This window comes from Acyrthosiphon pisum, chromosome A1, assembly GCF_005508785.2.
Source record: "Acyrthosiphon pisum isolate AL4f chromosome A1, pea_aphid_22Mar2018_4r6ur, whole genome shotgun sequence".
NCBI lineage: Eukaryota > Metazoa > Arthropoda > Insecta > Hemiptera > Aphididae > Acyrthosiphon > Acyrthosiphon pisum.
The window spans coordinates 57,212,162-57,230,256 of NC_042494.1; positions in this window are offsets into that span (position 1 = coordinate 57,212,162).

The following is an 18,095-nucleotide window of genomic DNA, read 5'->3' on the forward strand; positions in this document are numbered from 1 at the left end:
ATTATAATAATAATAATAATAATAATAATAATAATAATAGTAATAAATAATAGTAATAATAATAATAATAATAATAATAATAATAATAATAATAATAATAATAATAATAATAATAATAATAATAATAATAATAATAATAATAAATAATAATAATAATAATAATAATAATAATAATAATAATAATAATAATAATAATAATAATAATAATAATAATAATAATAATAATAATAATAATAATAATAATAATAATAATAATAATAATAATAATAATAATAATAATAATAATAATAATAATAATAATAATAATAATAATAATAATAATAATAATAATAATAATAATAATAATAATAATAATAATAATAATAATAATAATAATAATAATAATAATAATAATAATAATAATAATAATAATAATAATAATAATAATAATAATAATAATAATAATAATAATAATAATAATAATAATAATAATAATAATAATAATAATAATAATAATAATAATAATAATAATAAAAATAAAAAAAATAAATTCGCAACAATAATATAAAATACATTTTGTGCTATAATTGACAAGTTTATAATATTTCAGCACCCCCTAAAGAGCCAATCTTAACAATTTTATGAATACATAAGAGAAGTCAAATTTAAATAAAAATAATAAATAAATCAATTTTTTTCAATTTTCATTATACAATAATATTAATAGAAAGATCTAATTATAATTTACAATAATCAACATTTGTATAAAAATGAACTTACATTTAAAACTTAGATAAATCAAAGTGTTTCACATACAATTTAAACAACTTGAAATTTTTGAAGTGATCAATATTAATATTTAAAGAACGACATAAACTTAATCCTATGTGTAAAGCACTATTTTTATCAAATACTTTATTAACGTGTGGTAAATTTATATTAATATTTTTTTTTGAATCTAGTGCTATGCTCATGATTAATTGTTGGAATTAAATTCTTATGTTTATACAATTGAATCTAAACCGGTAAATTATAATTATATTTAAAGTCCGTCACCTCTAGTTCATTATAAATCAAAATAGTACTAGTTCGTAGTGGTAGAAATAATAAATATTTCAATAGTTTTATTTTTACCAACATTCATTAAATAATTGTTAGATTATAATATATCTATAAATATTAAAAATATGAGCGTAATTGTTTAATAAATATTAAGTACTTCATAAATTTAGCAACCCATTTTTTTTTTTTTTATAAGCGAAATTTATATAAACATATAAAATATTCTTGAATTATTCTTTTAAAAAATATTTATTGATTTATTGATCCTTATAGTAAGATAGTCTTATAAAATTATATTCTGATTAAATAAATTACGTACCTGCATAACTCTATGATTGTTTATTATTATAATTAAATTATTATTGTTTGTTCATCGATTAATAGTGAGGTAAATGTAGATATATTGTAATACGTTAATCACAAACTATTGGTTTATTTTATGTGTTCAGTGGAAAGCATACAAATAAATAATTATCTCTTAAAATATTAAATCATACAAACAATATAGGAATTAGTATTTTTTACTGTACATACATTGGATTTTTATTTGAATTTGTTAGTGCTCGGGTCTGGGGTAGTTATTTTTCCATAATAGGGTCACCATTGTGTGTTATACAGTAATAACAACTTTTTGAGTAATTGTGTTTTAGCGAGATAAAAATTAGATAAATAAAGTTTTTGGTACCATAATATACCATGGTATTTTTATTGGGATATTCTTAAAACAATGAAGTGTGTCTTGATACGAAAGGGTTATACACCGTAATCAGTTTAATGTAATCCGTTATGAATGAAAACTAATTACGAATGTGTAGTGTCTATGCTATTTTCATTTAAAAATATAAAATGTTTACAAAACATAATCAACACTACATTTTAAATAAATTGAAGTATGGATTGGAAGCTATACATTAATGTCTGATCCGAGCAACAATGTAATCTGCAGTTCTTTATATTTATAAAATAATACAAATTATATTGTAATCCCATTGTAATAATATATTCATTATTAAAACCAAAATGAAAGTATTATTTGATTTATATATTTATTCAATTTTTCTTTTTTTAATTTTGTATTATCACAAAAAAATACTATAAGTATATAATATACAATATTTTATACTGTTTAATATGAAATATGAATATACATTTAAGAATAAACCATGAAAACTATAAGAGCAAAATTGTATATTATTATATTGTTGTCTAAAGTTTTAAGAGGATGCTGCCCATTCATAAGTTGTCTCCATCTTACACACGTACGATATAACAAATTCCATTCATTAGTTTCAAAAGCGTGCTGTTAGTTTTTATATTAGAGCAAATTGAAATATTATCCAACTTTTAGGTAAAAAAAAATATCTGTGCTTAAGCGTTGGCAATTTTTTGATTTTTGGATAATTTATTTTAATTTTTCGCTCACATCTCGCTTGAAAATTTAAACATCGAATAAAAGTCAACGCTTAAGGACAGATAATTTCTTACCTAAAAGTTTGTTATAACTCTTTCTAATATCAAAACTAACAGCAAACTTTTGAAACTAATGAACGACAATTTGCTCTGTCGTACGTGTGTAAGACGAAGACAACAAATGCATGGGTAGCGTCCTCTTAACGTTATAAAACAATATTATATACAAATTATTGAAATTATGACATCACATTTGATTCCAATTTAACTGTCTGAATTTTACTTGTTTATCGATATTTTTGTTGGGTATGCAAACTTAATATCGAACATGTGTGCGCTGTATAGAAAGCTTCTGCTTAGTCAGACTTAAGGGATTTCTGGGCCACTGCAGTGGTCTCCCAATTTAATTAACATTATTGTCTACTCTGTTTCCGCTAATCTCCCATCCCTTTAATTTTCCGTCCTATATTTTATCATACATCTATGACATACTCAGTAAGGTTCCAACGCTGATTTATTGATTTGCACATGACGAGCTTGATGGGCGAGTGAGGTAGTACCTATCTAAAACATGTTTGATCACGATCGTCACTGACGTTGTATTCAGGTTTTTATTTTTATACTTCGATACTACCAATAATAAAATAACTCACTTATGCATAATATATCATACAAACTTATACGGAAAATTGAATATGACACTTTAACTAAATAAATGACCTAAACATAACTATTAACTATAAATAATTAGTAGTATGGCCATAAAGGTTAGGTACCTACATGGATATGACGTAATGTAATTTTTTTCAATTATTATTATACCTATTTCAAGTTACCTGTAGTATATTTAAAAATAGAACATTATCTACTTAAAATATACATAGTAAAGCTGCCATCTGGTACTAATGTCGGGGTTTATGAATTTATCCTCAATTCTAGTGGTTGGCTGAAAATACTAACTTATAAGATAGAGTACTAGCTGGGTACCTATACAGACGGTATATGCAGTGCCATACCTTTTTTTTCAATGATAATTTACAGAAGTATTAACTTGCTTCATATCTTTGATATAACACAATATTATATTTTATACTATAAAGCATTTTATAAAAACATCACCTAGCACTATGTTAACCATGTTCTGTAATTATTTTATTGAAGTAAAATATGTAATTATTGACTCGAAGTTTAACTTAAAGTGTTTCACAGAGGTCTTAAACGGTTTTCGTCGAAAATAATGTTATTAAATAGAAACTCAATCATGTTATAAAACATTAAAATACATTATACATCGTTTGGTTGTTACTAAATCGCTATTGTAATTTCTAACGACCCGTGTAATAATTTATAAATTCATTGAACAAGTTTTTTAATGTTAATTTTAGGATTTTTAGATTTAAATTTAAGCAAAGAGAGTTTTTCATACATCCATAGAAAAATAAAGCAAATTATTTCAAGTAGGCAAGTTGTGAAAAAAAGTTATTTACTAACAATATAAAACTTTTCAATAACCTTTAACGGGTGATTCCTATAGTCCTATAGTCAATAAATATTTTACGAGAAAATCTTAAATGTCCTAAATAAGTAACCAGAAAAAAACCGTTATTTATTTATTTAAAAAGACTCCTTGCCATAAAGCATATTATTTAAACGCCACCCCAGTCAAAAAAATAGGGTTGATATCTTGTAACTTTGATTAGAAGAAAAGAAAAATTTACTCTAATATATTACAATTTATTTTTAAATATAAATTAAATACTATAATAAGTTTTTTTAAATAAATTGGAAATAATCTTGAGTTAAACTAAAATGTTTATAAGTGTAAAACTGTACATAAATAATTATAACATTTATAAAAATATATTCTAAACTGATGATTGGTTTTTCGTGAGTAAATTGGATCAAACGTATCATATTATAATAACACAAATAAATTAAATACAATTTGTTGTAAATAGTAAAGTATAGGTTAGCTATATTGTGCCTAAAACCACAATTTCCGTATAATACTGTTATCTACTTTCTACTACACAGTTATTATATGTTTATTAATTTATTTTATGAATTAACATATTACATATTATTTCATTTATTATACGAATTAAATATCATAACAATTTACAAGTTTGTTTTCTAAACATTTTTAGGAACATGATTTAATTTATTCACCCAATTAATTATCTTAGATATTTTATATTTAGATAAAGTTCAAAGTAGCAAGATCTTGCAAGATTGATCCGTCTTGACATGGTAAATATTATTAGGAGTGAATAAATTCTAGTTTATTCGTTTTTAATATTTGAGTTAAATGAGTAGTTTAGTTGATAAATATAGATAAAGTACAATTACTGTTGTTCAATCTTGTTTCAAATAGCATGGTGAAAAGTTAGGAACAAACAGTCAAAAGTAAAGATTATATATATTTCAATTCGGCTTAATTTATATCGAGGATCGTAAATCGTATGTGACTCACGTAGCTTTATCATACTCAAATGTATACTCCGTACACACCATGTGCAATATAATATCCTCAAACGCACACGCACACACACACGCATAAAACATATTTATAAGTTATAAGTATATATATATATATATATATATGCATTATAATATGTGCTTTCATTAAAGCCATAAATTCGCTCAAGAATAGAAAACGACAAAAAAGCATAGCGTTTTGCTTGAGTGCTAATTTGGCGAAAAGGGAATTAGTGTTGCATTGGCGAAAACCCGTTGGGAAAATATATATTGTGTTATATGACTATAGACACGGGGGGGGGGGGAAGGAGGAGAGGCTGAACGCACTATCTGGGCTTGGCTCGAATCCAAACAGCCTCGGAATCCACTAAATTGTAGCTTATGTATGGATAACCATTTCCAAAACGGTGGCGAATGCAAAAAGTTTCCTTTTAGTCAAAATACACCGTGCGGGCATTTGTTGGCTCGAACACAAACGCCAGAAGGTCCTGTGACTGTAAATCTTTGGTCGTTCAATGTCGTTTGGCAGTCGGTTTCGATACCGTCGGCGTCGGCGTCGGCAACGTTTGTTACCGTTGAATATGTTTCCATCGTGAATCACCAAGTTTTGGATATTTTTTATTTATTATTATATTATTATTATTAATATTATTGTAACAGATAGGTATGTTGTAGGTATAGTATTCATTTTGTGGGTAACGAATCATAAGCTTAACAATGTACACGTGTTTGTTATGCATCGTATATGTGCTACCCTGTAGTGTTACAGACTATGCAAATTTAAGTTTGATAACATTTTTTATGATATAAGTTTAATATCGTTTCAGATAATTCGACTTACTGTTATTAGACGTTAACGATTTATGGGTTCGTTTAATTAATTTACTATACGCTTCTGTATTCACGGATTTCACGTGTTCATAAAATAAACCTTCATTCGATAGATGCTCAATATAATAAACGTCATTGATTAATTTAATATATTATATTTTATTCATTATTTATCTTACCCCGCCCAAGTGTATTATGCATGCACGAGTGTTGTATTTGCATAATATAATTTTATATTATAATGTAACAATATATTATTAGCGATACCTAAGTCTCACTACGCAATTAAATTATTCTATGTCTGCGTAAAACCCGTTACAAATAAAATAGTACATAGTCAAAAAATATATTATTATAAATATATTGATTATTTTATTTCGGAAACAACGCTGAGACAGTTGTCAGTTATTCTGTTATTGTTCCAAATACAATATGATAAAATAATATGAGTAATAATAGTGACGATTATTAATTGATTGTAACAATGGGAATCATAATACGATCATATTCTATTATTATGGCACTTGGGTCTATAAGGCCACCAATTGGCACCATCGATATGTGTGATGTAACTGGCAATAACGTCGAATAGTCATTCAGTTATATCATAAGTAGTAGTTGTATTTTTTTTCTATAAGGTAAACATTTACGATAGAATAATATTATTAATATATATATATTTTTTTAAATAAAGTACTAAAATAATAAATATATATCTTTGAAGATGCCCAAGAGCAATTTTATAATTTTGAAGCATATCGTTCTATGGGTAGGTATTATAATTGTGTTTATTATGCCAATATATCAGTATCACGTTTTTTCCGATGAACAACAACAAAATGTAGTAATAATAATACTTATTTTGACTATCTTGAATAACTTAATAGTTTTTTTTTTTTAATCACTGGTTTTTCGAGAGTCGCTACTGAGTCCCTTCCCTTATCTTTCAATCTCACTATGTAAATATCTTGAATCAAAATTACTTATTGTACAGAATACAGATGTTGTATAGATTGTAATTAAATATAAATATAAATTTTTATATAAATAGAGTAATTGTATATATTTATGTTTATTTTTGAGTTATAGCACATTTTGCAATTATATACATGTTATATCTCTTTATATTTTAAGTGTTTATGGTGCTGCTCACGGACGCCACTAGCAAAACATACTGACATACGTAACAATACAGTGCCATAATAACTGTTATAACAGTATTACTTACCTATATACAATATTATTATTATATCGTAGTATGACGTCGTAATATTACTCGCGTGCCAATGAAAATCGTATGGATGAATAGCGCAGATAAATAACTGCACGATTCAAGTCCGGTTCTATCGTATCTAGTATTGGGCCTCCAGAATTCCATTGCCCCACGGGCTTCCTCTTCCCAATTTCCAAAGTCCAATATTCATCCGACTCACCCATATACACACACACACACACACACACACATTTATCTTCTCATCACCCTACGTCGATGTGTCGACGTTAAAGTCTAGCGGTAATTTGAATGCCGGAATATCAACGCATAGGACGTGTAGGTACTTCGAATAATAGGTATTATATAATATTATATTATAATAATATATACTGTGCATTGTTATGTTATGGTAGCTGGTATTGAATGGTAGCTACGTTATTTACGCATACCTCCATCGCACTATAATATGCATGCTGATAATAATATTATAACATTATAGCCAATATATTATTATTATTATTATTATTATTATATTAATATGTGCCGTGTCGCCGCGCCGCGCCACGATTAATTAATTAATTTCATTAGTATAATTATTTACTGTGCAACATATTATAAGATAAACAGTACAGTAATATTATTATGAAGAATATAGGAACGCACTATTATACATGTTCAAAAAAATAATGTTCTATGATGCACTAAGAATTCAAACGAGAGTTAATGTCGTATATAAGCAAGGCTGGTCATTAACGAGTTAAAAAGTTAAAGTTAAGTTAAAAGGTTAATTTAATTTAAACTTTTTAACTTACTAAATTTCATTTTTAATTAACGTGAAATTAACGAATTAATTTTTCATTTTAAGAAGTAAGTTAAGTTAATTTATTTTGTTTTTAATTTTATTATATTCCACTATTTCAGTCGATTTCATTTTCATGTCAAAAAATATTTACCGTGAATCGTTTAAAGTAAAACATTTATAACATTCGAATCTAACTTATATGGAAATATTGTATAAACTATACAGTACAGTCTAATTTAGTTTTGGGTTGGAAAAAAATTAAGTACGCTAGCGTTGTATAAACAAATTAACTTTTTTTAAATTAATAAAAAGTTAACAAAAAGTGTGTATTAACTTTTAACTTAACTGGGTTAAAAAAATCATTAACTTGCACAGCCTTAATTATAAGTACGTATTTTGGGGATTTCCACCCCATGTCGTTAGATATTTGGACATTCGCCTAATCACCTGTACTATTCGGGATAAATTATTATTGTCGAAAATCAATATGTGTACATTTCCATTGGCTGATTGAGAATTCAAAAAGGTTTCCTTGCAGGCTGTAAATAGGTAAAAAGTTTACTACTTTGTGATAGTATAAAAAAATTTTCTCAAACTTGTTTTAATAATGTTGTTGTATAACTTATTTTTTAAGGAAAACCAGGCAACTAGTTTCTAAGGAAAGACAATCTCTAAAGCATATTATCCAAACAATAACATTTTCGTACTCTTTAATTGTGTATTATGGGTAGGTAAACCTACATAATATTACTTATACAATGAACTAGGTTATAATATTATGATATGATTTATTTTTCTATTCCATTATATTTTGTCATTCTTACGTAATATTAATTAAAAATTGATATTTTGTTTTTTAAAAAAAAGTTTTGGTTCTATTTTTGTACGTTCAGAGTGCAAACGTTTTTTTTTTAATGTCAGATGTGCCGAATGACTGATAATAAACTGCGCGATGGGTGCGCACATATTTATATATTATATTATGTATACCACAGCTATGTACAATAACATGTAAGCCGTGGACCTATATACTTCGTGCACCAACGTACGATATTATATACACGCATATACATATTATATATACATGATATATATGTACACATATATTATGCATGTATATACAGCGGAGTAACGGATATTATAATATATTCGTCTCCGTCGCGGTCTGCATACAATATGTGTTTTGGTTATCTTTTGGGGTGGCGGGTGGCTGTTTGTTGCGGTACACACATACACACGACCCACCCACCACCCACCCCAACACACCGCCGCACCATGGGCCATCGACCCGACCAGGATTATACGTCCACCGCCTCCACCACCGCGGTGGAGGACACAAACTCACACGCCCGGTGACATGGACACGCCGCCGTCGGCATTGGCCCTATATGTATGTATAATATGATAAATATATATATATAATAAGCGTTAACTGCTGTGGAGACAGCGCTCGGCATAATTATCATATTCAATTTTCGCGGGGCTATTAATTTCGGGAACGAGCTCGCGGTCCCGAATTCCGAAACGCTGTCAGCCCAGCCATCGCCCCGGCTCTTTGTTCCGCACTCCGCCGTGGCCAGGATCGACCGCAACGGATCCGAAAGGGATTTTACGCTCATACATAATAATATTATAATAATATTATAATACTATACAATATACATAATATTAATATATTATAATAGTATAATATCAGTGCTATAATGGCATCCGTAGTTTGGTTCGGGGGAGGGGGGGAGCGAAATAGGAATTTGCCATCTTCTATAAACTAAAAATTGGCCCTGTGTTGGTGAGACTAACTTACCGCCGTCAGGACTATAATTATTACTTACTATACAAGAATAAGTATATTCATATATAAAAGTAAATGGGTTCAGTAGATATGGGGGCTTAGACGAATTTAAAATTTAGTATTCATCTATAAATAGATATAAATGATTTGTAAACATAATCCAAATATATTCAACGCTAAGGGCCGTTCTTACAATGTCCGGTAAAGTGTCAGTTTACGCTAACCGACTGATAACAGATTTTATTCAGCCGGCAGAATTCAGCCGGTTAACTTTAACCTGACATTGTAAGAACGGCCCTAAATGTAATAGATATATTACATAAAGTGCGAATATATGTTTCTATTCACAATTTTTAAGGAATATTATCCTTAACATAATATTATAAACGTATCGATAACTAAATAAACTACTCATTACAATTTTCATTTAGATACATAAACATTTTAGAGAAAATCATCTGCCATATAATTTGAAGTCAAAGGGGGGGATTTTCTTTTGAAAACAATACGTTTGTATCGCCACAGGAAACTCCTTAAATAGCACAAAAAATATCAGGAGTTTGAAAATATGGTCTTCGGGTAAACTTATAAATTCTTAAAATCAGAATTCGAATGAATGTATACTATTAAAAGGAAAGGTGGGGTAAACATGCTTACAATACCACCCTGTATATGTATAATAATAGAGTAGGTACGTTTGTTGTTTGTGTATGTGTGTGTGTGCGTGTCGCAATGATGTTCGTTTGATGTCCATTTGCACGCGCACGTCATAAAACGACTGAAATCGCGTTCTGTACAATATCATAATGCGTATTACGATTGTGTAATATACTCAGTCGGGTCAGGGTTGAGATATTAATTGATCCACTAATCTCATGTTTTTATAACGCATGTAAACGCACCTTAAATAATGTAAATATTGTAAATGATTGTAATGCACTTAATATTACAGAAATCATTATAACAATATCGTTATATTCTATTATAATTAATTATTATATAGACTGAAAAAAAAAAATTATATGTATTTATAATATTTATATATAAATATATATATATTATATATCATTATATCAATCATGACATTGTAACTGACAATAATTGAAAACCTCGGGGCAACAACCAGATACGCCCCTTTTTAAACAATTTTCAACAGACAAAAAAAAAACATTGTAAATTCCAAAAAAAAAAAATATTTTTAAAAAATAGTAGATTTTAGTTCTAAGGTACCTACAACATATTATGGTCTAATAGATTAATGCTAACTTTTAATAATGAATTGAGGAAGCAACAAAAACTTGTTAGGACATATCTTGTTGTGGCACAAATAACAACAACAAGACAAGTCCATTTTGTATTATAACTTCATATTATATAACAGTCGGACATGTCTGATCGTTGCAGCAATTGATGTAGGTTTTTTTTTTATTTTATAACGTGAAATAGTGATTTTGGCCAAAACATGGACATGCCTCGTTGTTGCCCCATGGTCTTCAATTGTAATCATCAAAATATCTCACCTATAGGTATTTGTATTTTTACTAAGTAATGTTGATTTTGTCTTTTTTTATTTTATTAAAAAAAAGTACTTACAATTTATGATTAATACACTTCAAGTACTGAAAATAACAGTGGTAATGATATTATATCGACACGAAGACTCGAGAAAAATTAGTCCCTTACGGATAAAATGGCACAAAATTCAAAGGGTACGGAAATTCATATTTTAATTAGAGCATTCAATACAATATTGCTTCGTACATCAAACCATTAAGTAATTGGTTATTCATTAATTCGTGGAACCAAAAACTGTCGCTACTTAAAAAAATACCTCGCATTCTTTAATATTAACTATGACATTATAATCGAAACTTAAATTATATATTCCAAAATGACTTTGTTGCACATACAATTTGGTGTCGTAATCTGTTATAAGTCCCTCAGTTGTATACACGGCGGTGGTACGGCGCTGAGCCAGTGATTGTGGACCCATGCTTGCCACGTGGGGTTTTGCGAGGCTTTATCAATATATATATATATATATTTTTTTTATACAATCAAAAGGAATATACTACGCCTTAGATCATATACAATGGATGGAGTTATGGAATATTACGCGTATAAAATTAGTTGAAGCCAACATAACTATAGGAATTATAGGACCTGTGACACCTGCGCTTGCGCGACAGTTTATCTTAACAGCACGTCTGCAGCTGCACTCTGCGCCAAACATTAATGACATGAGACCACGCGCATGCGCATATCACTGAGGTCCTACAGTTATGTTGGCTTCACGAATTCTTCGTATGACTCTATCCATTGTATATGATCTAAGTACTACGCTAATAATTATTAGTAATAAACAGATAAATATAAAATGATGACATTTCAAAAGTAAATAATTTTATTTAAGAAATAATATCTTTGGCTAATCCTTAAGGTCTCATCGTACCAACATACCTATTGAATAATTACCTTAATGGGATGCCTTTTAGGTGCAGCAGTGGTATGGAAACTGAGTCTCCTTGTCCCCTTCGGCCTTCACTTTAAATTTTAAACCATACAGTGACCGCATCTTTCATTTATTTTAAAGTTTTAATGAATGTACCGCTGTAATTATAAGTACTACGCAGGTCTGCATCATATAAGATAACATGCGACGTGTTATCTTGTATTTCTAAGGACGAATTTTTTTCGGATTAGTGAGTTTAGATGGTAAAACAATTTTTTATAGAATTTATTGTAACCATTTATGGCTAGTTTTCTCACACTTGGTAACTATTGACTACTATAGTGGTATTTATAGGTTTGAAACATACCACGGAATAATATATGTAACAAGCATAAAAGCTATTGCTAGGTCCACAAACAGTCCAAATTACGATTTTATATAATAGTATTTTATTAGCTAGATCAATTTTTTAATTTCAGGAAGGGACGAAGTGAAATTGAATGTTTGTTTGCTTGCGTTTTTGTGTCCTGAGATGGGACCACGTGGTAATATTTTATCAAGAGAATGCTTAAATATTATTTTCTGGATGGATGAATAGAAGTTTTGTTTAGTAAGGACGGGTGAACATTTATTACATAATTTGGTCTACTGATATCATAATATGTACATACACTACCTACTTAAATAATACACCGGTGTATATGACAGAACAAAATGCAATAGATTGTATGATAAAAAAGTCAATGTTCATCAACTTAGTACCTATACAAATATTCCGACGTAAAACGAAACACAGTGAGTAATACTATCAAATACTGTCATAGATCAAATAATTCATGACGTTTTGGATTGGAAATGAGGAGTATTGCTTTTGACTAGTCCACGGATCATTGACTAGAGGTTCCAGCGAACGAGCCTCATGTGCAGCTGCCGAGGATGCAAAAGATTCCACTGAGCGCAACGGGCATAATAATTGGCACGTGATATGAAACATGACACATCACATCGAAATTCCCATAGCTCTGACGTATGTACGATGGTTAAAATAAACATATTAAACTGACAGCTACATTACCTATGGTATCAATTATTGTCATCTAACTGCATTTAAATATTTTACATGTAACTTTCTATATAGGTATTCAACATTGTAAAAGTGTAGGTATAGTCCCCGCTAAATATTAACTTTCATAATAATACTAAAGTTGTAGTTCAATTGTTTTTATGTGTGACTAATAATATATTTGTTTAGATACTATAAGGTAAACACGGAATTAGATTGCTAGTTATGATAAAAATATTGCATCAACACGTTTCAAGTTTTTTTTTATAATAATCTAAATTATGATCGTACCTTCATATAGTAATATTAACTTAATTGTTTTTAAATACCATACACGCAAAATATATTTTCAACCAGTTTATAAGTTATTGGTGTAGGACGTAGGTACATAATAAACATGTTGCAAAATAACATAGAGATTCAAGCCATTGTAACGATTACTCTTAGTGATGCGCAAATTAAAGTAAACGTAACGTTTTATAGTATAGGTAGATTTACGTAAAATTAATATAATTGTAACGATATATTATAATATTATTATAATATATCGTTCATATGTCAATATGATTTATAATATAATAAGTAGTATGTTTTATTATTGTTTATTTGCGTTGCAATGACAATAAACAAAATGTTACAAAAATCGGTTTGAAAAAAAAAAGTTATAGGTATACTCAACCCGAAAAAATATCAAAATATGTTAAAATAACCAAAAATATTAAATTATTTGTCTTGTACCGAAGTTTAAATTTTCGTTTTGAAATTGTATAGACTCCGATTTTTTTTCCGGAGGGGGGAATAAATAGCTAAAACCATTAAACTTCAGACAAAAAACCTCGCCTTCGTCCACCATCGTTGTACTGCGTATCTACCCACATATGTATATTATATTATGCGGCCACGCAATAAACGGTCGACGAGTTTTCACGTAAAATACATTATAACGAGTTCACGTCGTGAAATCTCTGCAGTCTTGTAAAACGTGGTCGAGCGAGAATAGGTGGAAGTGAATAGAAAACAAGGAGACAGAGCAAACAAGGGGGTTTTTACCGGGTTGCCTATCGTTCGCAACCCCTCCGGCCATTTCTTCACGACCATCTCCGGGTTAATTGCTCGGAAGGATTGTTACGGTTGGTTACCCGCAAACCCCTCCACACCACCGTCGGGCATATCCCGTTCAAAACGGGCATTTTGAGAATAGGATACCGTGGCAGGTGTGTGTTCAGTTGGTGGTGGCCGGGGGTGGAAGCTGCATGGTGGGAGGGGGAATGGGGAATGACATAGGGAGTGAATGAGAACGGCGTGGTTGCTGGGAGAAGAGACCTAACTAACAAAACAAAATCACCACAGTATGTGTAGTGGAAACGGTATTACTTCGTATCCGCATTTTTCCATTAGCGCGAACATTCCTCGCGCTCTTTTACGATCATGTGACTTTTTTCGTTTTTCGGTTTTTCTTTTTTTTTTTTATCGATCGATGCACTACCTCTATATAATATACGAAATCCAATTCATTTTTGTGTTTTTTTTCTTGCGATTCTCTCAAGTCCGATGGAAAAACGATTTTCTTATCTGATTTTTTATCATGCTTTTTTCACTTATAATCTAAATAATATTATATTATCCTGATTCAATTTAAAATTTAATTCATTTTTGCATATATTTATTTTCGAGAAATTTCATCATGAAAATAATGTTTTAAAATAATAATACGAATAAACAGAATTACAATATCATAACTGTATACACACGTTAAATGTTCGGTTCTGAGCCAAGCTAAGGATGTAATACTTGTCTTACCGTGTTGTGTGTTTGTTTGCTATATAGTCATCACATTTTAGAGTGGAAATTCTGTTACTTTAATATTCAATTGTGTAGGTGGATTCTGGTAGAAAATTAGATCTAGTTGGAATTTTTTTAAGTAAAAATCAAGAAATTCCTCAATAATTGTGAAAAATTGAACAGGTACTAGATTTATAGACAATTTATAAACAATAATTTATTTGTTTTCAGTTACAGTACCTGATCAATGGACGTAGCTAACTCAACCTACTATACAGTAGAACGAGTTCGCATGCTTTTACATACTATTTTATTGGTGTGCAATTTATTTAATAATAAAAGTTCCCTGTTTTTATAATTACAATTATTATCCTAAATTCTTGAAACTTTAGTAGATATCTAGCCAATTATTTTAAACGAATTTAACTGATGGCTCAACTTAGCATTTATATTAACTTTATTTTAATGAATTCTGAAATAATGAGTTAAAATGTCTGAATTGTAATAATAATATTTTCTATTTTCTATAGATTAATTCACTATCATCAAGTTTATTCTCGGTATCGTTTAATTTTATCCTCAATATTTAATACTATAATGTACCTTGTTCATAAGTTCATAACAACGGAAATAATATGGAATATCCATACAGAAGTAATCCTATAAAATATACAGTTTTAAATATTATATTTCAGATATTATATACTAATATTATCCCAAAACGCATTCCATAACTTTTCATTAACATTGTAAAATATTTGTATGGCAATTCAAAATTCATAATCGTGAAAAACACAACCACCATTATTGACTTTTGTAGTTTCTGACATGAGAACAGTTTTTATTAATCTAAAACGATTGTTCTTTAAACAATACAACGTATCTCATATAAATGTATTTTATGTACATATAGTATGTTGGTAAAACCTACAAAGTAATTAATACAAACACCAGAAAGTTTAAAAACAAACTTTTCAATGTCGATGTAATTTAAATTTAATAAAAACGAATGTTTGTGAGGATCATATACGTCTGAAAAAGGAAAACCCCTTTTTTGTGCTTGGGTGACCAAGTAAAACTCCGCTTGGAAGTTAGATAGGAGATTTTCCACACACCAGTAAATAGATAATGTGGTGAAAAAATGACGCAAGCTTTAAAAAAAAAAAAGAAGAGTTTTGTGATTAATGAAGTAAGTTTATAACCTATTTTTCCTCGCTGAAATGATTAATCTGTTAAGTTATACGATTGAAATATCCAGTTGTTGAGTAAACGTGAGGTTCTTGGTATGGCAATGAAATATTTGTATATCTTAGTTTCATTAGACAGCAGCAGATTTCGTTTGGTTTATGCAAATTATCGAAGGTCCTGAACCATAGAAAGTTTTAATCCTAATGTTTATGAACTGAGCTCATGTAAAATAGTTCAATAATTTGTTATAGGAAACTCGTTGTTTCATCAGACCGTAGTTATATTATGATTTTAGTCAATGATGTGGGGCAATAACGAGTTACCTAATAAGTTACAATTTGAGTTTAACTTATTAAGTTAACTGGTTGGTTTAACATTTTTATCAACTCGACTTGTTATAAATAATTTCATTAAGTGTTGAAAATATTATTAAAAAAAAAAAGAGAGATGTTATGATTACTCAAAATTTTGTATGGTTATTTTACGGTAAAACACATTTATCATAGTAAACAACAATAATAATAATATAGGGGAAACATTAGGCACCCGTCTAAAGACTATATTAATAGCCACAATCCCGCGAGTTACACTCATAATATTTATTAATACGATCATCGTTATATGTGCCTGTTTACATTTATATTTATCATTTCGTACATAGGTACCTAGTATAATAATATAGGTGAATAATACATTTATTTTTTTTTCTTTCCCCACTTACTGCACGTTTACACTGTTGCAGAATTTTTTACAATTTTATAAACTATACCCTGCTATTATTAGTACTTAGTGATAAGTATTTACTATAAGCAGTTGCTCTTTTAGTAACATAATACAAATATATATAAGTCACTCATTCATTCATCGTTACATCTCAAATACTACAAAACGTACGAACTTGAAATTTCGAATAGTGGTTTCTCTGAATATGACCTAGATATGCAATAATAGAAAGAACTTTACTATATTCGTATTTTAAAAAGGTCCTCAAACGAGGATTTTGAGATTTGCGGTGGAAATTAACATTTTTTTTATATATAAATGGTTGCCATTGGTTACTTGGGTGTTTCAGGTACACACATGCATAAAATCTTCGAGCTTACATTGTCTCAATTAAAGAAACTATATCTTAAAACCAAATGTATGTGTGTAGCTTATATAATATACTCAAAAAGTACTCAATCGAATTTGACCAAAACCTCAGAGATTGATTTTAGATATGATAAACCACCTTAAAAAATATACCAAGTGCTAAATCCAAACCAAAATTTGTGGTTGGCCATCTAGGTAAAATTATTTCACAAAGCTAAATATACACTGACACCAATTTATCCGTGAACTGAGGTACACTAAAACAGAGATACACCTATATAGCGTATTATATATACTTTACACATAGGAGCCGGAAAATCCTGCTAGTAAATTATTATAAATCACAATTAACACTGATTTATAATATTCTATTCGTATGAATATTCAATTATTATCTAATTAGTGGACAAGACTTATTTTCAGTTTCGGATTTCAAATTTAAATGGCAGTCGACCACACCATGAATGGGGCCTCGTACAAACTTATCCGTGACATAGGTATGTTTTTAAAAATTTTTTGTAGTTTAGGTTGGATGTTTGTGTGTCATGAATTAAAATATACGATGCTGCATATTATCTTAATACTTAATGCCTGTTTTAGATTCTGAGTGGAACGATGAATGTATTGATTTTACAATGATGTGTGTTTTTTTATTTTTTTTTTATTTTTTTTTTTATTTTTGTGTCTGTCATCACCTTTTAGGTCAGTAAAAGTGCTTGGATTTTCTTCAACAGTACCTTTTCTGATAGGAAAGTGAATCTAGTTGGTACTTTGGGGGTCAAAAGTAAATTTTTTTTAATAATTTTCAATAGCGCCGTGAAAAACAAAAGAAAAATTAACGAAAAACGGGAATTTTTACGCAAAATCTGTTTTCGAGAAAATTGATTTTGGGTTTTTAGTGTACATTAAAATGAATGACTGTAGATACATGAAATTTTCACTGGATGTTTA